Source organism: Aphelocoma coerulescens, chromosome 3 (genome assembly GCF_041296385.1).
Source record: "Aphelocoma coerulescens isolate FSJ_1873_10779 chromosome 3, UR_Acoe_1.0, whole genome shotgun sequence".
Lineage (NCBI taxonomy): Eukaryota > Metazoa > Chordata > Aves > Passeriformes > Corvidae > Aphelocoma > Aphelocoma coerulescens.
Window position 1 is genome coordinate 74,904,220 of NC_091016.1, and position 24,019 is coordinate 74,928,238.

General features: G+C 41.1%; 1 protein-coding gene across 1 annotated transcript in view; it reads left to right on the forward strand.

The window, feature by feature from the left end:
• The first annotated feature begins 41 nt into the window (after positions 1-41).
• CEP85L (centrosomal protein 85 like) overlaps positions 42-24,019 on the forward strand; it is a 177,923-nt gene continuing 153,945 nt past the window's right edge. Inside the window, exon 1 of the mRNA XM_069010908.1 lies at positions 42-190. The gene's annotated coding sequence lies outside the window, so the exon portion shown is untranslated. The remainder of the gene's footprint in view (positions 191-24,019) is intronic.

Sequence of the window (24,019 nt, forward strand, 5' to 3'; positions counted from 1 at the left end):
AGCAGCACAGTGAAGAGCTTCCCTAGTGTAGCTTGGTTCTGAGTCAGATAATGTTTACTTGGATATTTTTATTATGATTAGAATTTTACTGCATCTGATATGCAGTTTGTCTTCTGTAGCATGCTGCATCCTGTGTCACTCATTTGTCTAATGAGAAGTTAATCTAGTAATGCATTATATGTTTACAGAGGTAAGCCTTAATTTTATTCTAGTGACTTGCCTGGTATGTTTCTTCTGTGTTTGAATTCTCCACAGAATATTCTTGTTATTACCTGCAAGGTAAACAGGGAATAGAATGTTGCCTACAGCACAGTAAATCCCTTGGGAGATTTGCTAGCAGAAAGATCTGATTCTCTCTTGATGTGCTTGGAAGTAGCTCCCTTGAAACCAAGTGAGTTAAAGTACTGCAGATTTTTAGAGAATTGAGGGAGTGTGAGGCCCAAGTACTTCAGAGTGGTACAGTGAAATCATGAGAACACTAAGGGTAGTGTTGGCTTACTGTTAAGAGTTTGTCAAAATGACAGAAACACTCCTGTCCAGACTGATTGTGTGGTAGTTCCTCTACTGGAAACATGACATCAACCAAAACAAGTGGGATTTATCCACCTCCTTCCCAAAGCACAGAGCCATCCTATCATATTCCTTCTCACACCCCTATGCCAGGGTGAGGGTGACATGCACCCATGACCTACTGGCCGTGAAAATCAGACATGTCCCACAGGATGCTGTGTCTGCACTGAAAGAAGGGTCAAGAATTCTGGAGCTATGAACATTTGTGATGGTCTTCCTACTTCAGTGTTTTGCATCAGCTGCTTGCATGGTGGTCTCATTTACAGTCAGAAAATCGCTTTGGTTTCATGGATGTTACTGGCTGGCCAGTGCAAAGCCAGAACACAGCTACTGTCTTTACTAGCCAAACTTCCAACCCTCAAAACTGTGTGTTTGGGCACGTTAGGAAAAGTCTGATAATGCCATGGAGACTTTCCAGACTTTCTGGAAAGAGCATGGTTGGGTTGCTATCTGCCACCTAGATATGTTTCAGGCAGCTAAGTCCAAACATAGGCTGTAGAATTTAGGTGGAGTGAATTTGTCATTTTTGATAGTGTCTCACGGGTGATTAATTTTTGAGGGATAATATGCTAGATAGTATATCAGTAAAAAAGAAGGTTTTCAGACGCCCCCAATTAGAAGTAGTCAGTGTATTACTTTTTGAAATGGAACAGTGATTCTTTACTGAGCAGAGGTTTTTGAGATTTTAGGGGTCTGCTTCTCCCTTTTGTGTAACATGAGAAATGGAGCAAAAGCCCAAAAGAATCAAAGAAGGAGGCTGAAAAATCCAAAATCACTCTGCCTAGAAGACCACTTGGACCTTGTTTCCCAGTTAGAAGCAAAGAAAAGGAGACACAGGGACATCAGGGACATTTCACTGAGCTAGGAGAAAGGGCCATCTTTTCTATACTAACAGAAGAAAAGTACTGTTGCCTTTTGAAACTGTCTGCAAACAGGTCCTACTCACCCACGTGTGTGGGGTAAGTAACCAAAGAATAAATTCGGAAAAGCAGATACTGCTGAGGTTGTTCTTTACCAGACCAGTTGAAATACTGCCATTGTGGTACTGCTTCTGATTCATAGCATAAATTCAGAGCATTCAGGATAAATGAGGAGCTCACAGTAATAAGAAAATGATACCTGCTGCTGATTTACTCTCTCCCTCACTGTTGCCATTGCTACAGAACCCATTTATCAGTGCTTTGGCAGGGAACATTGTGAACTTCTTTCCTTTCCCTTTATAAACCAACTTCACCCACAAATAATCACAAGTTTTAATGTTTTTCGAGTGCTACAATAGCCCAGTGATTGGAGAATTTAAAGCACTATGGCAGTGACAGTCTGCTGGGCTAACCTACAGATGATTTTTCTTTTTGAGTACTTTGTGCAGTCAAAGGGCAGATGAGTCACTTCCTGTCAGCCTGTCTTCCTGACCACACACTGAGCCATTATGTCTGTGTTTTAACACTTGCCTTTCTGAATCTATGGAATATAAAACCAATTATTATTGAATACACTAGTATTTTATCAAGCTGTGTTCATGGAAGGTGAATATATATGTTGCTGTCTTAAAATCCAGTTGAAGCAAACTTCAGAAGCCACTGGTTCTAGCAATGTGATGGTCAGGCCCTCATTTGTGAGCAGCAGTGAAATGCTGTTATATATTCAGTGGCCAGAATCCATTGCCTTGGGTGAAGCCATATTTCATCAAGTCAATGTGGGACAAGATCACGTCCAATAGTAGTGTTCTGAACAGCCCATACAGACATGCTGATGAGTCAAAAGGGAGGTGGAAAGCAAAAAATCCCCAACAGTTTCATTATATATTGTTTAATTATATTTTTGTGTAAAAGAAAAAAAAAAAAAGAAAATGCTTCATCATAATTTTTTTAATCCTGCTGCATGCATGGTACTTTATTGGGAAAGGCACAACCTTGGCTAAACCAAGACTGGACTTGAGACCCATACCCCTCTGAATTAGGAGCTTAGGTATGATATTTTAGACTGTCATGAGACAGCTTTGCTTGGTGCCTGAATCACTTCTCATTTGCCAGTACTTGGGAAGGGGAAGCTGTGAATAATTGTTCTCTTTGATTACATACATCACTGGCTGATGTACAGACCTCTCTGATGGCCTGTCTCCTCACTTCCTTTGTAGCTGGAAAGTCCTGCTGAAAGAGGCTTCCTAAGGAGTCTTCCTTTCTACTTCCCATTTACAGCAACAGGCTATCACCCATGCCTCAGGCTTATTTTCTGGGTTAGATGCTGTTGACCACAATCTTCATAAGATGAAGACAAACAACAGAGCTGTTCCAGGTTATACAGCCACAAGTTATTTCCAGATCTCTAGTGGGGTTTTTACCTGTTTTTTAAAAATTCCTTTATTTTTAAAAAAATCTTTTTAGCGATCTTTTCATTTCACCTTAATTCATCTTTTCATTTATTGGTTACCTCACTTGTAGATGAGTCTCAGGATGCAGCAGTCTAGTATTTTTCACCTGTTCATTGAGGCATCACTGCAAAAGTGGCATTTAAGACAGTGCAATTCAGAGATGTTTATGCGAAACTTCCCCAAAATGAAAAGGCACTAAGGCAGAAAGCAGCTCGTTTTATATCCAATTTTCTTCTAATATTTTTGACTTCTTTAATTTAAACAATTCACTCTTAAGTTACACTTAATCAGCTCTGATCCTTCAGGATCACCTGAAATTCTTCACGGAGACAGCATAATATGTGGGTATTTGTTACCTTTCAGGATCTGGCAGTACTTAGGAGGACAAAGCTGTGCTTCATGTCCTTCTTATAGTCCAGTCTGGCTGGAGACCATTGTCAGATATTATCAGACATGGCCTGTGACTGCTGCCACTGGTCCCGTACTCTCCCCTAGAGATGCCTCCTCACATCTTTCCCTTCCTCCCAGACCCCTTGTTGCCTTCTTTCTCCAAAACTCAGGGCTGTTGTCTCTGCCTGGTCCTGCAATGTCAGTGCAGGTCCCTCCAAAGCTCCCCTGGGAGGTATTGCCCATCCTATTTAAGGCACTTCTGGGTTGGATATCTAGTTCTTAAGCTTGTAAAACAACCTGGGATAGGAATCACTTGCCATATAAACATCTTACAAAACCAGCCTTCAATTCTTCCCAGCAGTATGAAAATTTTAAACATGCCTCAAAAAAATGTGGCAGAAGTTGAACTGAAAAGGGAGTGTATGCCATGTGTATGAGCTACGCTGCTAAAATGTTCTTGTGCTGGCCTCCAGCCAGTTTTATTCCCCTTCATATGCTGCTTTTCATTCTAAATAACTGTCAAGCAGAAGAAAACCCTACATGGCTGAGTTTGCTTGGGTTGTTCATGTTATTCTTAAGTAGTCTGAATGTTGTGATTCTTGCTGGATGCATAGGTCAATGGGTTAAATATCATAAAGTGATGTGCACCAGGATTACAAAACCAAGTGAGCTAAAGCCAAAGACAAGGTAAAGTCAAACTGAACTGCAACTTCTGATTAGTGGGTTCCGTGTGAACAGATGTCCCAAGCGAGGACATATAATATCCCATTCTAGAGGGAATGTATTTATTGATGGGAAGATGAGGTAGATAGAGTATTAAGTGTTCTGTATCTCATGTGAATGAGGCAATAGCTTCATTAATAATGAATAATAATTATGTCATCTCCCTTAGGTATCTGGTGTGCCTTAGCTTATCAATATTTTTCTTCCTGTTAGACAGAAGAATATTAACAGTTCCAAGGAATAACATTATCCTTTACTTAGTAAGGAGCACAGCTATTTTAGAAAAGAGTAAAAATGTGGGTTTTTTGTCAAGTTTGATTATTCTGAACCAATATGTGCAATTACAATTGTGCACATAATATTTCTATATATATCATTGTATAACTACATATACAACAATATATGTACAAGTGCATGTTGTTTAAAAATGCAGGTGTTACTGTACAAATAAGATGTATTGTTGCAATGCAGTTTAGGAAGAGATGTCCTTTGGAGCAGTGACTTTTCAGTCAGTAACATTTCCTAACTTGAACTCAATAGTCATGAGATAGTTACCACATGTAAAAAGGCAAGGAGGAGATGTGTCATCACAGTCCCCAACAGAAAAGCTCATACAAGCAATACCTACATGACCATGATCACTCACAAGGTGTTGGCACCTTCTGAGAAGCAGGTACCAAGTTCCAAATCACCCTGTTACTGCTGTCAACGTTATTCTGACTCCATCCTCCCTGGCAGCTGAAAGCAAGGGTGAAGAACAGTGGGAGCTGCAAGTTCTCTGATGTAGTCATCTTCTGTGTTCAGCAGCATCCTTATGTTGCTTATCTTCATTGCCAAATCCTAGGTGAGTGCACCACATTTTTCCAGAAATGTTACTTGTCTTTCTCCAGAAGGGTTTTCTTTCTCCCTTCGAGGCACCTACTCGCCACAAGTCACTGTTCATCTGTCAGAACAAGACATCACAAGGAAGAAAAGTAACACTTCTGTAGCTTCAGCATGAGAGGGGCAGTCAGCAACTTGAGCAGCTGCACCTGCAGCTCTGCTTCTAGTCCATCTCAGTGGTCTGGAAGCACAGTTCTGCTTGAAGGAATCATGCAGCTTCACCAGCATCACTCCCACTTGACACTACCAGTAGGACAGCAGCTTTACTCCATTCCCACTTTGATGGCAATGTGAAGGTGTAAAAACATCTATCTTTGAATGCAAAGGTCTGTATGCTTTACAGACATTATTTTTAAGAGGTTCTTTTGGATCACAGATTGACCTCAGAAACTTTTGTATTCAGAGGTAGAATAAATTTCCCCTAAACTATGGCAATTTAACTTTTTAGGTAAAAAATACTTTTTACAGTGTCTGGCTTATAATTTCTGAGTATTTATGTCTGACATCTCTGCTGTACTTTGTAGCTAGTGATTAACAGCATCACTGAAAGATCTTTTCCTTGTTTAAATAAATAATGAAGACCCAAGCCAAAATTATTTTAAATATACCATAACATTTTGGGAAGATTGAAAACTTTAAAGTCATTAGTGGATCATTCCAGTTTTCACCAGAATCAGAAGGAATATTTCCAGTGACCTCAGTGGGATAATTTTCTAATGACCTTCACAAGATTCAGCTCAGCAGTATGTATTTATGGGTCCATTATCCAGTTATCAATATTCAGAACTAAGTACCTTTCTAATATTTTGAAAGAAACCTTTTCTTCAAGAAAACTGGAACTGAAAATATACTAGTCTCTCAGTGAAAATAGAAGTGGTTTTTTTCTATATTAGTGATTAAATAAATGTAAATTAAATTATTAAAAAGTTGAAAGTTAAAGTTCCATCTCTAATCACCTCTCATTGGTATCACTGAAACGATAATATAATCTAATATAATCATTAGATTTGGAATTACCTTATACTGTTAAGTGCTATCTTGACTTAATCAGCTGTTCCTGTAATTACATTATTGCTCTCCCATTAGTATTTTATCAGCCTTATTGAGAGCTGTACACCTCCACTGTTAATATTTTTGTTATAGGATACAGTTGATGTGCAGAGCTCAGGTTGGTTGGAATTTATGGCAGCTTAACTGCGAAACGAGTGTGGTAGCTACAAGAAAACAGGAAGAAAAGTTGTACTATCTATTTTCAGACTCCATTCAGAAAATACTTGGATATAATGAAATTTTACCTTTTAAAGTTAAGAACCCTGAGCTCTCTTTGAAGGTAATGAAGACAATGAAGCTTGAGCAATACCTTGGACAACCCCTGTTCCTGATATCTGTGTTCTCTCTCAGTTGTTTGTTTGGTTTTTAAACATGTGCACATGAAATACCCATGTGATTGTGTTGTGTGGCACAGTGAGCCATCCTAGAACAGCAAACTCTGAACTGAAACCCTTTAGTGGCATTTACATACATGATAGTAAGACTTTTTTTTTGCATAAAAATGAGGGAAATTCTCGACCATGTAACAGTTAAATATGGTGTATAAAGGATGAGTTTGCCCTGTTTTGTGCAGCATTTTCATGCTGGCTTCCTGGTTTACCTTGTTTGTACTTAGTAAGGCAGACTCTAACATGTATAAAAGCAGTCACATAACATGAATGCACACATATTAGGAATTAATGGAAAAATGGAGTGATAGGGATATATGCTCCCACTAAGCACTTTCATGCATTGGATTATGTATTTGCAAGTTCTGAAACTAGACTAAAAAAAGAAACCTTTTCTCTCTTTGTTAGAGGAATGCCGGGTGTTTCTCCAATGTAACATGAACTACCACAGGCACGTACTCCGATAAGCAATGTAGCGACCTTTTTTTTTTAATACAGCAATACCTGAAGTTTATTATTTAAGTGATAATGAACAGAGAGAAGGGAAAGTGATTACGTGAAAGTTGCTGTAGAACCAGCAGAGGGAGCTCCAAAATTTCAATTCTTTTTTTTGTAGAGGGGAACGTCCTTGGAGCCGACTGTTGTGAAAAATACTCACTGGTCACTGAACACGGTGGCTGTCTGCACTGCTCCTTCCCTGGTCCCAGGAATCACAACAGCAAAATGATATCACATTTCCTTGGGTAGGAATACTCTCCTGACATGCTAAAAATGTAATTTAAAAGATCTCTGAGTACCACTGTTTGTTGGAAGAAATAATCATAGTATAATTCTAAGAATCTCCACTTATCAAAGGATATGCTAAACTCTTTCTTAATATATTACATGTCAGCACTGCCCTTGTTACCTGAAACCATTGCACTTAACAGTAAGCCATGATGAAGAGACAGACTTTGACCTTAAATACTCTTTTCGAAACTAAGACATATGATGTTTAAACAGAGTGCCCTGGCCTGGGTCACACCATGTTTTCTTATGTTTAGAATGAGCTCCAATATTATGAGTGCACTGAAGGAGGAACATGGAGCATGGAGTCAGCTATGGAGTGCTTTCTTCATGTGCTGCATCAAAAGAAGAGTGGCCAGCAGGTCAAGGGAGGTGATTCTCCCTCCTCCTCTCTTCCACTCTGGCGAGACCCCACCTGGAGTGCTGCATCCAGCTCTGGGGCCCCCAGCTTAATAAGGTTGTGGACCTGTTTGGAGCAAGTCCAGAGGGGGCCACAAAGAAGATGGGAGGACTGAAGCACCTCTCCTATGAAGACAGGTGTAAATTGAAACTCCAGCATCTGGATTGTATGTGTAACACAGGCTGAGAGAGTTGGGGTTGTTCAGCCTGGAGAAGTCTCTGGGGAGACCTTAGAGCACCTTCCATTACCTAAAGGGGGCTGCAAGAGAGCTGGAGAGGGACTTTATACAATGACAGTAGTGACAGGACAAGGGGAAATGGCTTCAAACTGAAAGAGGGTAGGTTTGACTAGATATTAGGAAAAAATTCTTCATTGTGAAAGTGGTGAGGCACTGGAACTGATTGCCCAGAGAAGTTGTGGATGCCCCTTCCCTGGAAGTGGCTAAAGCTAAGCTGGATGGAGCTTTAAGGAACCTGAAATAGTGGAAGATATCCCTGCCCATGGCAAGGGGATTGGAACTAGATGACATTTAAGGTATCTTCTGATCCAAACCATTCTATGGTTCTATAATCAGGCAAAAAAAACTTAACATACTTCAGCAGTACTCCCTGGCATGAACTCACACAGACCCTGACTCTTTGGGCATTACACCTTCCTCAGCTTAGGGCAAGAAACCATCCTGACCAAGGAGAAATGTTACTGGAAATTATTTTACTGTCAGAATCTCAGACTGAAAACCCACATGATTGTGGAATGAGCTGGTCAGGTGTTCTCCAGATCTCTTTGCTAATGTAATTATAGACTGCTTCTATCTTTAATTATTTCTTTCAGGGAAAAGAACTGGAGAGAAAATAAATATGCACTCAGCACAATGTGTTATCACTGAGAGCTGCACAATTTAAAGTTCCTTGTCAGCAGTGTCCAAGGCAAGGATGGCTTTGGTAGCTCTCATCTTTTCCTCAATAACATGCTTATGCATTAGCATGGGCATTAAGCTGATTAACTTTAGTTTAATTGGTAGCAATCCAGGTTTGAGCTGCATGCACTTGAAAAACTCTTTCTCCTTGAATATTATGGTGAGAGACTTTTCGTCTCTCTGGAAAAAAAAGAATGTTATTCTCTTTTACTGATAGCAGCCCACAGAAGTTTCTTAGTCATAATCAAACAGCTTTGGCCATTACTATAATACAGGAAATTATCAATATCTGCCAAAAAGACCTTTAGATATTTCTCTTTTCTGTTCTCTGTTCTTTAGAGGGGTATTGTCAACTTCCTTCTTCCAAGTTGAGACAATAGTAACATGCTTTCTGTACCTGGTAATATTTGTGTTTCTTTGCTCCTGGTTTCTGGTGAAGTATCTATCACTGCCCAGCTTTTTCTGGTGCCCCGTGAATATTTTGGCTAAGGAGACTGTTTACGGAACCCTAATGCTTCCCTGCCTTTCAAATGCTTGCTTGGTGGGTGATTAAAACTCCAAAGAATTCAGCCAATTTGCTCCCTACCACACTTATCTAACACACCTGGTAGCGATGACAGTCAGCTCATCAGCAAGACTGGGCTGGGACCTCTGGGATCTGGGGACAGAATTATCAAGGCTTTTGCCTTGCACTAATATGAGGTGTAAATTGAAACTCCAGCATCTGGATTGTATCTGTAATACAATCCTGATTGCTTTTAACTTCAGTTAAAAAGTTTTCAACAGTTTCCTACTCAGTGGGCCTTCATGGCTTTGCTGGCAGTTCCTCCCAGCAGGCACCTCTACCCTGCTGGCTGAGCCTGGCTTTCGGGTTGTGCTGGGAACCTGCTGTGCCTGCTGCTTTGGGTGCTCAGGTGTGGCCCAAAGCAGAAGCAGGGCCTGAGGAGCCTGCCTGTATCTGACACTTCAGCACGGGTTCCAGACATTCAGGGGAGGTTCAGGTTGGACATCAGGAAGAATTTCTTCACTGTGGTTAAGCACTAGAATGGGCTGTCTAGGGAAGTGGCAGAGTCAAATGGAAATGTTCAAGAAATGACTGGACATGACAGTGCCATGGTCCAGCTGATATGGTGGTAGTCAGTCTAAGGTTGGACTTGATGATCTTGGAGGTCCTTTCCAGCCTTAGTGACTCTGTGATTCAGTGTAACATCCAGGGGCAAGCCTGAGGGCCTGCCCACCAGCAGATCCCTGAGCAAAGCTTGTGCAGGTGCTTCCGGTGCAGAATTCAGTGGTCAGTGACCATAGAGAGACTGTGGCAGCTTCATCACTGAAGGTCTTAAAGACAAATTGAACAAGCATTAGCCTGTCTTGGGAGAGGACAGTGCACCACTGGGGTCACTCCAAAGATTCCTTTCCTCTGATGAGGGAGAAAGCACACGTATCCCAGGTGCCTACAGGTATAGAGGTATTCCAGTACAGATGTAAGTTCAGGTATTGTATCCCATTGTGCTGTGTATTTGCCAGCTGTGTGCCTTATACAAAGACACACCAGTGGCAGATTTTAAATAGTTCATTATTCATTCACTGAACAATTCCCATTCTGAGTCAATGAACTCTGTTTCTGCTCACTATTCAGGGCTCAAGATAGCATGGTTTCTTTTGAGAATGTGAGTGAAATAGTGTGCTTTATTTTAAACATATTCCTCATATATCCAAGTTAAACTTCTGTTCCAAACAGGCTTTGTCATTAGAAGTTTGTGAGTGATGGATATGTTAACTTTGCATCTCTAACCAATTTTAAAAGATTAATTGTAGGAAGCACCTTACCTAGTTTATTAAGAAATTTCAGGGATTTAATCTAAACATCACACATATGTTTTAAAAAAAATCCAGATATATTCTTTATTTTCAGTCTTAACATGCTGAACTCATATTAGGGGATCTAAACTACATAAAAACAATTGCTTCATGAACTCACAATGTCCCCAGGTTGATATTGCTGATAGACTCTTGGTCTAATTTAATTTTACTTCTTCATCCAAACTGCAACTGTTGGAGCCTCTTAACTATTCTATTTGAGATGTCTAAACCAGGTAAACAATACAAGAAATATCTGGTTCCTATTACTGCAACAGAACCACCACCATCCCTAATCTGAGAGTGTTTGTGATGCCAAAAAGCTTAATTGGGTCATTGTGTCAGTTTAAATTGTACAGGAGATGAGCATTACATGTTTATTAAATTTAACTGTCTCTGGATCTGGAATGTCTATTTGCTAGGAGAGGGCAGAAGCAGAGACACTGGGTTTTAAATTAATCAAAACCAGTATGCTGAAATTCATGCAGAAAATGAAGTGGCAGTCAGAATTACAGTATTTATTGTATTTTCTCAATTATAAGACCAAGCAAAAGCTGAAGAAAGGGGTGGCTTTCAGGACTCATATTCTGCAAGCATGTAGAAGGCTCGTTCTGGCTGCAATTTGGAACACTGACTAGATAAATAAAAAAAGTCATGTGAAAGAACATTTTTGAAGGACATGAAACATGAATTTGCAGGTGTTTCTTAGGTACTTTAAGCTATATCTAACTTACAGGACATGGGAGCACTTTCTGTGTCCTGGGTCCTAGGCACGTGCCCCAAAGGCATCCTATCTTTGTCCTGTTTAGACTTTAAGCATGCATCATCCCTTTTCCTTACCCCATATGCTTGATTCCCTGGGTGCACCTCCAGAAGGCAGCACTGCAAGCTTCTATCAGGAATTCAGCTATGAAATCCCCTGAAACATAGAGGTTAGAGCACTCCCTCATAAAGTAAGATCTTGATTAATAATACTCATTCTTAAGATTGTTCTTATACAGTCCCTGACATGTTCACCATCATTTTTTGCTTTTGGGGGAGGTAAATTTGGCACTTAACAGTGTCAAGCAGTCTCTCTACCCCAATATGGCTGAAGTCTGATGAGACAATTGAGGGGAAAGTGACTCCACCAGGAACCTTCTGGTTCATGATATTGTAAGAGGATGTCACAGGCATCCTGTTTCCTTCACTGCAGTCCATAACATCTTGGGATGTGAAAAGTTTATGCTTTCTCTGTTGGCTCAGGTTGCAGAACATTCTGGTGATGAGGCTGGTGATCTTCTCAGGAGAGAATAGAGGAGAACTTGTGAGAAATAGACTGGAAAGGAAAAATAACTCAAACCCAGCTAAGTTTAGTTTTAAAAGCTTGATGTACTCAGTAAGAATAGCAGTTAATATGTTCTTCCTGCACTACAGAGATTTATTTTCTGGTACTAAATATTGTGTATGGGCTTATTTTTAGACAGCATTACGCAGTTTATACTCACTCAGACAATAAGCTCTGGAGCATTGATGACAAAAATGATTGGAGTAAAAGTAGATGGTTTTCCTCTATATTATTTCAGCTTCTTGGAACTGGACATCTCTTAAGGAACTGGTGTGAAAATAAACCTGCCAAAATGTAAAGGCCAGCACACAGCATCTCTCTTTCATGTGAGCTAATAACTTGCCCATCGTGGACTCTCTGTTGTTTTCTTCCAAAGTATGTTCTACACTGTGTAGGCTTCCAAGACTTGTAATCAAAGAGATGCTGCTGATATACCAGCATCTGATGCCAACTTCCTTAAAGAATTCTTGTCACCTTTTTTTCACACATATTGTCACACTCCTTCTGTATAATCCTTACTTTTGTTAGTCAATACCCAGCGTGCCCTTTTCTTTTGGTGCCTACGAAACAGAAAGAGAATTCATGATAAGAAATAAATCAAATGTAGCTGTTGCTGTTTAATATGACTACCAGGAATTTACCCCCAGACATGACAACAACAACAACATCTACCATTGAACTGTCAATATCTGTTTGCAACCTCTGGCTTTTCAAAAACAACCAGCGTAGGTCTCAGTTGATCTGTTGGGAGTTGCACAGCTCTCATCACCAGCAGAACTTGAAAATAAGGCATCCTCCCCATGCCATGGCCTCTCTGAAGAATACCCACAGTTTTTGGGGGTAGCAAAGTAGAAGAATACAGTCCCATATGCAGGGACCTGGATTTGAGATCAGGTTGGATGAGGCTTTTAGCAACCTGGTCTGCTGCAAGGTGTCTCTGCCCATGGCACGGGGCTTAGAGCTAGATGATCTTTGAAGTACTTTTCAACACAAACAATCCTATGATTCCATGGATTTAAAGGCCAGTCCACCAATTAGCTCTCAGGCTCTCTCAGGCAGATCAGTTTCCTGTGCTATCCCACCCACAGATTTGATTGAGCAGGGCAAAATAGCCACCAAAGGCAGATGTAATGGAAATGGCCATGCAACAAAAGAAGTGGGAGCAACAGCAAAAAAATATAAGTCTCTGAACCATGCTTGTATATTGGAAATACAACTTAGGGACAGGAGGTTAGGAAAAAAAACACCTGTTTGGGAACAGCAGCCTTTTGTTCTTTGGGGATTTCTCCAGGCCATGCTGTGGTGCTTCAGGCTGCAGTCTGCCTAAGCAGCTGCTGGCAGCTGCAGCCACCAGCTGTATCCAAGGGGATCCCAAGAATGGACCCAGCTCAGCAGCCCTGAAAATAGTACCCTGAAGACATGAAGCAATTGTTAGTCTGCATGCCAGGGAGAATCAGTACTGACTAAAGGGAAAAATGCACTCTTCTCTTCTGACTCACTTTATGTATCCTGTTCTCAGTATTTCACTTCATGCTTCTCCTGTGATTAAGTCTCAAGGTGATATTTTTAATAGTTGTATATTTCTTTTGCATTTGATACTTAAAGAGAAAGGAAGGATAAAAGGATGAAACTCCTAGAATTAATGCACATTGACCCCTAACCTTAAGCAGTGGTATGACCCTTCTGTAAGTCTATCCTCTGTCAAGTAACTGTACCCAAGAAGTAAATATTAGTCTTTAACAGCTGTCCTGGAGATTATATCCCTATTACTACTCATCTTGAACAGAGTAAACAAAATAAAGTTAAATGAAGTTATCAGACATGATCTCATATTCAAAGAACCAATGTCACTAAAATAATATTATAAATTCAGCAGTGTAATATAATTATTAAAATGGAATGTGGTCTGTTTAGTAGCATATTGATTTAAGCCACTTTCTTGTAATTTGTAGCAGCAGTGCCTCTGCTGGCAGTGGGTTAGAGCTGCTGGTATTAGATCTCGGACAATATCTACAATATAGCAGTGAATAATGTTATCACACTTATCACACAGAGTTTTCAGATTTGCAGCGAAGTATTTAAACCTAACATTAAAAGGGAGGGCTTGTACTTGTGGGAGTAAGTGATGAAAAGTAATAAGAAGCTAGAAAGCATAAGATGCTTCTTTTGCTTGTCTAGAAAAGAAAAAAAAAGTGACTTCTCATGTTCCTTTCTGTGTAGATTGATGCTGGGGGAGAGGGGGGAGTTCTCTGAAAAGGGACTGTGGGATGTGGTGGCATTCTTCTTTTGTCCCTACAATAGTGTCCTTCTTCTCCCTGGCTTGTGATGTTGATCCTTCCTGCCTTTGCTGTCCCACATTTAATTCCTTCTCAGTGACCCCATTTCTCGCTTTTCACATAATTTTTCACTTTCTTTAGTGCTGACCTCGTAACCTCAATCTATGATTCTGTGCTTTTATGACTCTTATTTTTACATGGCTCTTTTCACCTTGGATCTGTCTCTTGAAAGCAGGCACCTGTGCATATCCCCAAGAATGCTCTTTCACTTCTTATCTCTTCCACCATGGGTTTATATCCATTCTATATTAATAGAATGCACACATATATGCTGGATCTTGGATGATGAACACACCAGGTTTTTTTAAATCCCTGTGAAGTTTGCGTATCCAGGTTTGCCAATGAGCTGTGCCAAGTGTGTCCCACACCAGCCTGGTTAGGCAGTCACTGAGCTAAATCGTGGTGCTTTGAGCAGAGCAGCTGATACACTGCAGAGCTGAAGGCAGCGGCCTTGTCTGTCTGCAGACAAAAGGCTGAAGAAAAAAGGACAAAGGTGATAAAAACTGACAAAAGACCCCGTTGGAGAAGGCATTTAAATACATTTTGTGGCTGGTAAAGAAGAAGTCTCCTTCCACTGCATGCTCCATCCCATTCTCAGATGGCTGTTTAAAACGGCACCCTGCCTGAGCTGACACACTTCTGACGTGCTCCAAGCTCTCATCCCACAATATCAGTCTTGCAGGGCACCTACAGCTGAACCAGACATTTGGGGCACTGCCCAATTACACTTACAGATACAATTTTAGGTGTGAACACAACTATGTCAGCTCTTCTGCATGTCTGTCATGAGTGTTTTGTATGATATTTTTAAGGCTTGTTCCTGCAGCGGTGTTATTGAGAATGCCCTTTTGTATTTTTAAACAGTAATGTACTGATTCCCTGTTGATTTGGTAGAGAGAAAAAATAGGACAAGGGTTGTGGTGGAAGAAGCTTTGTAAGTACGAATTCCTATGTTCAAAAAAGAGAGGAAAAACAGCAAAAGAAATCCTGCTGGTAGTACAGTCAGTCTTTAAATCCTGCTCATGATTTTTTTGTCCAGTTGTGGAGTGAGCAGTACTGGTTTACGTGCATTTGCTCTTCTTATGCAGAGAGGAAAGAAATCTCTTCTTCCTTGATATCACATGTAAAATAAAACGTGCAGTTTACTGCTGAAAAGGTGGTGGTTTTTTTAAGTGTTTGTGGTAGGTATGCCAAGGGAAAGCCAAAGGAAAGTAACTGCTTCCAGCAGAGGGAGCTCCAAAATCTGATTTTTTTTTTTTTTTTTTTTTTTTTTTTTTTTTTTTTTTTGAGGGTGACAGATGGTGCTTTTCTCCGAAATAGATGATCTTTGGTAGAATCCTATTTGTTAACATATAAATCCTTTGATGGTTTTCATTCCCTTCTGTTAGGAATTCCTCTCTTTCTCTCTCACAATCCTCAACACTAAAATGATATCAGAATTTGTCTCTGCATAAGGGTATTTTTTAGACTGTCCTAATATTCTAAAATGATTTTTATACATTTAAGTTAATTTCAACTTAAACTGTAAGACAGAAGTTGGAATATATTTGCATACCATTTATTTAAAGTATTTCTGTTTAGCTTTTCTAGAAAAAAATAAAGGAAATCATAGGAATTATTTATGTGCATTTCCCTAAATTTCCATGTGAAACTTCTTCCGGCTCAGCAAATAAGCGAAGCTTATTCCTTCATATAGATTCCATTTCATGTGTTTCATCTTGTGGTTAGTCAAGTCAGCTAGTCCCAGATGAAGCAGGTTACATAAGTTTAAACTCTTTCTCATTGTTCAAATTCATTGAATAATGGCTGCAGATCTTGATGCCACTTTCTTTCTTTTGATACTGTTTAACTACTAATCTAACAGGTATGCATCTAATTTGGGGTGTGAAAGATGTCATTCATACGCTATTGCCCTCACAAATGTCCTCCAGTAAATATGGTTTGTTTCAGTTAACGTGAAAAAAAAAAATCAGTACCTTCTTCACAGCGCTTAAACCTTTGTCTCTGTGGAGAAGCAGATCCCAGCCCTTACTGGCCCAGTGACAGAAATCCCAAGTAAGTGAAGTGTGTATAAAACCACGCTTAGCTCTCCCTTTTGGCTTCATTTTAATTTTCTTATATTTCCCAAGACTTTTGAACATCAGGAACTTGTAAAAAGCCATGTCTGCTGCCCTCAACTTTTATCACAATGAAGACAGAAGACATATGGCATTTTGCTCCTGGTCATGTCATACCACTAAAACATCCAGTCTGATGGGGCTGCTTCTTCTTTTTCCCAGGTGAGACATAACAGGAGCAAGCTCCTGAGGACTGGCTGTGCTGTCCTTCAGCAGCTGCTCTCTGTGCACAAGCAGTCCAGACAATTGTGGGGGCAATGAACGTCCTTCTGAAGCAGTGTGGCTTGATGTAACTCCTTGTCCTGCCAAAGAATTAAAGTCATGATGCACTCCTTCACAGCTCTGCTCATACTGAGGCAGCTCCCAGACGCAGGAGAGTGTGTCAGCATTCATTTGCAGACAAGGAGGCAGTAAATATTTGATTTGCTGCTGGCTGCTCGATTTCTGCACACTCTGCTCTACAAAAAAAGAAGAGCTGGAAGCCATTTGTGCAATTTGGAGCTTCCCGTCACCAGCTCCTGATTGTGTGGTGACTGTGTTGGGCCCAAATCATCAGAAAGCAGGATCTGCCTCCAACAACCTGTTTTGTTCCCCTCTTCCCCTACCCTTTTTGATTTGCTTCCAAGAGCTTCCTCTGGAGTCAGGATGATGTCTGGGCACCTTGGATATCTCAAAAGCAAGCCACTAATTTAGGTGTAAAATTAGTGCTTTAGGCTTATTTTTCAAGATGTTTACTGATGCCTGGGCATGCAAATATTGAAACATTATTTGTCACACTGCAAAGAGTAATTATGAAATGGTTAGGGTCTGATTTTTTGTGCATTTTAAATGTGTTAAAGTTGTGTCACAAACTATTTCTTTTAAATATGGTGCTTTCCCAAGTCAGCCTGTCTCACAGAGAATGGAGAAGCAAAACTTCCATCTGATAACTTCAGCTCAAAGCCTGCTCACCTCCCAGCTCCTCTCCCTCTGACGTGGTGCCAAGCAGAGCTGGGAGATCGGATTAATTCCTGGAAGTCCATGTGCTCTCAAACCACAGCTGAATTCCCTCTTCAAGTGCTTCTCAGCAGGGCTAATTTCACTCTGTCTTACGTCATGCCTGCCCAAAGGAATATTCTTTCTTGAAAATCAAGATGTTTTCAAGATCATTTTTCTCTGTAACTTTTCCCTCTCTCCAGCTTCCACCATCCAATCAGTCTAAGATCAGTGTTAAAAAGGTAAATGCTCACTTCATTAAACATCTGTTTTCTCTTGTTGTTCCTCTTTTTCACCGGTTTAGAGCTTTGTGCCTGGTTCTTACCTGATTTGCAGCTGTGTAACCTCCAGTACTGCAATTTTCCAGCTCACTGTATCTGAAATGCACACTCCAACAAGTCTGCCCTCTGAGCATGGGATCTGAGCTAGAAACACAGAAGAGACCCTGCTTTTGATCTGGCTCCTCTTCTCTTACATTCCCATGGCCTGACCTCAGCCTGTGACAAACGTGGGCTCCACGTTCACCCCATGCATGGCACGGCTGGAATGGGATCCCTGTGTCCCCAAATGCCACCACACCTCTGCAGGCAGCCCTGGCCTGCTCTCCAACCCCAAGTACCCCTAGATGGAGTATTTTCTGATTTATTTTTTTCTTTCCCCATGCATACCCTCTTACTCTGGAAATGTGTAATTTAAAAGCTTTCAGCAGCCCACAAACCATCCCACTAATGCTCATCAGGCCTTTCAGCGCAGGAGCTCCTGCCCTTCCTGAGGGGATATGGGCTGTGCCTGTGGCATCAGCACTGGTATCATCAAATCCTAATTGAATTGTACATTTCTTTTTCCAGCAGAATTCAAAAGGTAGATTCAAAACTGAACTGACCCTTAATAAATGCAATTAAGCACATAGTTTTTCTATTATTGTTCTCGCTGCTTTTAAGCACTAAGAGGCCCACAGCTTCACAGATGTTGAGGTTTTCAAAACGGGCACGTCAATAGTCAGGAAGCTGAGGCCATTTTCTTGATGTTGAAGCTCTTCTTCAATTCAGCAAGCTCTGAATCCAGTCTGCAATGTGTTGTTAGTAGTAACACCAGGAGAATGAGAGAATTGTATTTTATCCATACCTATTTCTGGTCTAGAGAAATACGGAAAATGGAAAGTTCAGAAATATTTCAGATTTTCTACTTGGTTTCTATATAACTTTTTAGAGCTTATAGGAATATGCAAAATGGTGATTAAAAAAACCCAAACCAACCAGATGCACAACAACTTTGATGCTTTTTTCCAACAAGCAGCATCACCTCATATCACAGGGAGGGACGATGTCTTGTTAGACGTGGCTGAGTTTAGCAAAACCAGCTGGGGATGCACCTGTATTATCCCTGGAAGGAATGGGTGAATGGCGGGGTATCTCTGCTGGAACTCATCATTATGACAAGTCTATGCTGTTACAAATATCTTAACATCCTAACCCCAGGATCCAGAGGGGACTGTTCCCCAAAATAATCCCATTTACCTCTTCCAGTTCCTTCTCATTTCCAAATCCTCTCACAGGCTAGGCAGCCATGGTTATTAGTTCTGTTTTCTAACACACGTTTCTCTTTTGCTGTTTGACATGGTTTATGTGTGATACTCTAAGAAATGTTCATGGCTCGATGTTTCCAAGTGAAAGAAGCCCTTTATCTATTTATGAGTGAGATGTAAAGCACTGCTGTTTTTCTCAGGCAAAGTCTGAGGACCCATTGGGGTATGCAACTAAAACTGATAAAGTATGAGAGAGCCCCAGAGAGCTTTTTAAAAGGCTTTAGAAGGCCATAGACTACCCATAGGCTATGTCTATCTATACTAGAAAGTAGAACAGAACCAGGACACTGGTCTGCAATCATGTGTCTTGTTTAATTGTTGGAATGCTCCGTGGCACAGATTTGGTACATGCCAGCTAGCAATATTGCTGGAAACAAAAAGGATTGGATGCCTCAGACCTTTCCTAATGGGTGGTTCAGATGTGACCATCGTGTCTGGAGGCAAAAGGGAACAGTTTAGATTTGTGTACATGTGCCAGGCCATGCTGCGTTGCTTCAGGTTATGGAAAAGTGTCTAGCCTGTTTTATTTACTACTAGAGATGTAGCCTTAGATTTTTATTCTTAGTGCTGCCACTTATTTTACAAAATAGCATCACCGTGGGACTCTGCACCTCTGTCATGCTGTTCCTAGGCTGCTGGCAACTTTTAATGCTAGGTTAGATGCATCTGCAAAATATACAGTCACAGCAATGCCTGTGGTGTGGAATTAGCCTGCTGGTAACCTTAAAAAGGTCACCTTTTTTTTTTTTTTTTTTTTTTTTTTTTTTTTGTGCATTATTTTTTTTATTTTAAACCTCCTTGTAACTGTAAATGTCTTGGTAGCACTCTGCTGTAATTCAGTCAGGCTGGTGAAGAGACTCCCCATGCAGGAACAGCAAGTCTGCAGACAGCAGTGCTGCCTCTACCATTTGTTACAGACAGACCTGCCAGGAATCAGTCAGTTTGTCCTTGTTTGGTAGCTTTACCAAAAAACAGGGAAATCTGTTAAAGAGTTTATATTAGTAAAACACTGGTAAAACATTGTTAACTACTCACTTATCTAGTAGTGAAGAAAAAATACCTCTACTAACTAAGGTGCTGCAGAGAGAAGGGTACTCACATCAGAGGTTCCCTGGGTTATAATATGGAGATCTCAGGTTTGTGAAACATGTCTCTGTTAACATTCAGCATTATTTTCCCGTCAGGACCTTAAAGGGGAGGGTTTTAAAAATTGTTATACCAAAGTTATTGTGAAAAATGTTTTATTTTGTGCCTCAGGAGAGGCTAAGATGGTGGATTTTTGAAACACACAAGCAGGGCATGAATCACTTAACGCCTGTTGCCTGGTGGTTTACTCCCTGGGAGAAAGATGTGTGAGTAGAACTCTGGCAGAGCATTCTCTACCTCCTGCAATGCCCCTGCATTCAGGGCTGCCAGTCACATGGATATGTCCCTTATTGGAGTCCTCAGCAATGAGATAAAAGAGGTTTCAGAGGGAGGTTTTTCAGCCTTGCCCAGCCATGCTCCTTGGCACACATCCCTTCCTCCTGGGGAAGGGCAGCCAACTGGATCCCCAACAAAGGCACCACTTCCAAAGTGGTTTATAGGAGTGCCAAAGAGAAGGACAGTTTTTAGAAGACATGCTGGGAGAGAATGAAGAAAACAAAGGCCACAATTTGTGTACCCCTTCCTTCCTTGTTGTAACGGTTTGCAGGTATGCAGGGACAGAATGAAGGGACCTGGAAGGGTCAGGGACAGACATGCATTAAAGCAGTGATGGAGGACCTGGCCAAAGGCATAGCTAGCCCAGGTTTTGTGTGTCAGTGAGCTGAACAAGGCCATTAGAGAATGAGTAGATGCTGCAGAAAAATGGAAAACCGCGAGAGGGGAAATAGTTGCAAGATGTCAACAAGATGTCCTGAGGTGGTAGTGAGAGGTCTCAGTGCAAGTGCTTGCTCCAACAGGCAGAGAGCGAGGCTGACGTGTTGTGGGAGGACCAGAATGCAGGGGACCCCAAAATGGATCTGCTTAGGCCAGGAGAGGGTCCTGCTGTGGCAGGAAGCAAATGAACTGGAAATATTCCTCTGGAGAGGAACAGATGAGAGGTTCATAAAGTCACAAACAAAGGACTGGACATGGGTCTCCATCAGATGCTGAACAAGCTCAAGACCAACATAAAGAAAGGCTGATGGGGCAGGATAAGGACAGGGAAAGATCACTCACCAGTAACCATCACAGGCAAAACAGAGCAGCTTTGGTGTACACCCAGCACCCAGACAGGTTCAACCCACCACAGAAATATAGTTGCTCTTGTGATTAAAAGAAACTTTCCACCACAAATAAAAAACCAGATGTGCAGAAAAGGAAAAAAAATATTCTACCTGGGTTTTTTTGGTGTTTGTTTGTAATGGCATAATGACCATCTGCTTCCCAGAAGCTGTAAAAAAGTTTTCCGTGGACATGTTTTTATTGCAAAGAATGCCAATATGTTATCTTTCCTGTTATCATGGCATTGGACTCTATTACTACTGCAAACTGATTGGTTCCTAATAATAGAAAATAGGTTATAAATGAATGTCCTAATTTTTTCTGAATTGGGGACCAAAAAAGTGGAGCAGATTTAAAAATACTCATGAGGTTTATATCCTACAGGGAAAGATGGTGATGATAGTTTTTTGGGCCAAAGCTGCCTTAAAATGTTTGTGAGCATGTGAAAATTTTCACTGCTACTAATAAATGGCTAAAAATCTGTTTTCCCTTGTTTAAAGTAAGGAAATAAGGAGGTTTTTATTAAATATTAGAAAAAGGTTCTTCACCCAGAGGGTGGTTGAGCACTGGAACAGGCTCCTCAGGCAAGTGGAAGTGGTTACAGCACCAAGTGTAACAGAGTTCAAGAAGTGTTTGGACAATGCTCTCAGGCACATGATGTGATTCTTGGGGTGTCCTGTGCAGGGCCAGCAGTTGGACTTCAATGATCCATGTGGGTCCCTTCCAACTCACCATGTTCTGATTCTATGGTACAAAAAGTGGTTCACCTTTTAGGCTGGTTGTATGGCTGTGGTCACCAGGCTGTGCACAAGATTTTGCTTGTTTCTCAGACATCAGGACTTAAATGTCACACAGCAAAGTAGCAGCCTCTGAAGCCCAGTCAAATTGAAGTTCTGTGCATGAAGAAACACTAAATTGTTTGAGACTTTACTGTCCCTCATTACTGACTGGATTAATGTCAAATAGCAGCCCACTGCTTACCAAGGTTTTGTTAAACATTATCATGTTTTTTTAATAAAGTGGAAATCTACTCTTTAGAAAATCAATAATGGTAATTGTCAAGAGGAAAAAGAGTATTTACAAGAGCATGTAGTAACAAAACAAGGCAGAATAGCTTCAGAATGAAAGAGGGCAGGTTTAGATTAGATATTAGGAGAAAAATCTTTACTGTGAGGGCAGTGAGGCACTGGAACAGGTTGCTCAGAGAAGCTGTGGATGCCCCATCTGTGTAAGTGCTCAAGGCCAGGATGAATGGAGCTCTGAGCAAGGTGGTCTAGTGAAAGGTGTCCCTGCCCACAACAGGAGCATTGGAGATGATCTTCAAGGTCCCTTCCAACCCAGCTCATTCTATGATTCTACAATAAGTGGCCACCCCAGAATTTCAGGCTCTTCTTCTCCTGTGCTGATGCAGAGGCAAGGAAAGTAACAGACAACATGTAGCAGCTGAAGCCCAGTCAAGGTATTTGTATATGGAGAAGTATCACTGTTCAGTAAAACAAATGTTTGTTTCCACCTTCCTTTAAAATCACAGAGCAGGGACAACACTGCTGTTCCTCTCAGTGCCTGCAGGCACAGCGTACGGTGGAGATGTCTGTGAAGAGCCAGGAGGCTGCTGGGGTGCAGTTCTGTGTTGAAGTTCAGTGCGAGGACCTTGCTGCTTTGGTACAATCACTTTGAAAAAGAATCCTGGATGAATGGTGTCCTTTTCATAAGCCCCTTTTCCTGCCCATATTTCACAGGCAGGTTTTTCAGCCATTTGTGTTAGTCTGAAGCTGTTTTCTTGCTCTTTGGTTTCCTTCCAAGTATGATCTCTGAAAGCTCTTTGCTAGCTCCCATTTGTAGGCTGTGAAATGCATGGCAGGTAGTGGGGAAAACAGGAAGTTTCAACGTAATTCCCAGAGGTGATGTGTGGGATTGAAACCAAAAACTGCTTTATGTTTGTTTTGGCCAATGTAGCTGGAACCTTGTGCTGTGAAGATATTAATGTGCAGCAAAACATTCCAGTGTGTATGCACCCATGAACCTGCTGACTTCTTGTTACTGTATTTAAAGCGATGCTGTAGAAAATAAAACCTAGTTTATCCAGTGAACTTTAACAGCACTGCATCTGTTCAGATGACGCATTTTCTAAGAATATGCTTTTTTTAGAGCTCCTGTTACTTATCTGATCACTCCATGGGCCAGGACATAGAATCCTTCATGCAAATACAGTTTCCTACATTCCCTGCTACTCATTTATCTGACAGGAGGAAAAGGAAGAGTAACAACTCTATGAATTCATCCTCTTCAGCACACTGAAGGTTTTTGTCCATGGATTCCTTCCCAGAGTTACTTCCTGCAGTACAGCACAGGCTGCACTCCAGCATGGTGGAATTTTGTATACGTCCTTTCATCCATTTTGGGCCTCTCTTTGCAAATCCTTTTGTCTGCCTCACCTCCTCTTGGCCTATACTCTAATTTCTGGCTTTGGTCTTAAACCAGAAAACAGGAGTCAGTATCATGCATGTGTTCACTGTTCAGCTCTGTGGCCAGCATGAGGAAAACAGGATTGGAAAAAAAAAAAGCACATTAGCCAACATCAAAGGCAAAACTCACTCTGATCTGTAATGAAATAATCTCTAGAAGTTCCCTCCATCCCCAGAATTAGAGTCTGGACTGTATTCTGAAGCATGAGGAGGCAGAGGTATAATCCTAAAGTTATTCTGATACTGCTGTGAATTTGGGTCTTCCTAGAACTGCACAGTGCATGTCAGCAGTTTGCTCCTGTTGGAGAGTAGCAATGTCTTGTGCCTGTCCAATGGAATTTCTGTGACTAAAACATCATAGTGGATTTTTAGCCATTTTTTCAGCGATGATCACCTGAAACTGTACCCATTACATATAACAACTAGCACTCATTCTGCTACCCTCTCAAGCACTTAGAGCTGGAAGCCCAACTGGAACTTGGCAGCCCAGTTAGGAACGGCAGCAATGCATTATGGAAGAATGTATTTTCATCCTTCCTGTTCAAGAAACGACTGGATGTGGCACTTAGTGCTATGGTTTAGTTGGTATGGTGGTGTTCTGTCAAAGCTTGGACTTGATGATCTTGGAAGTCT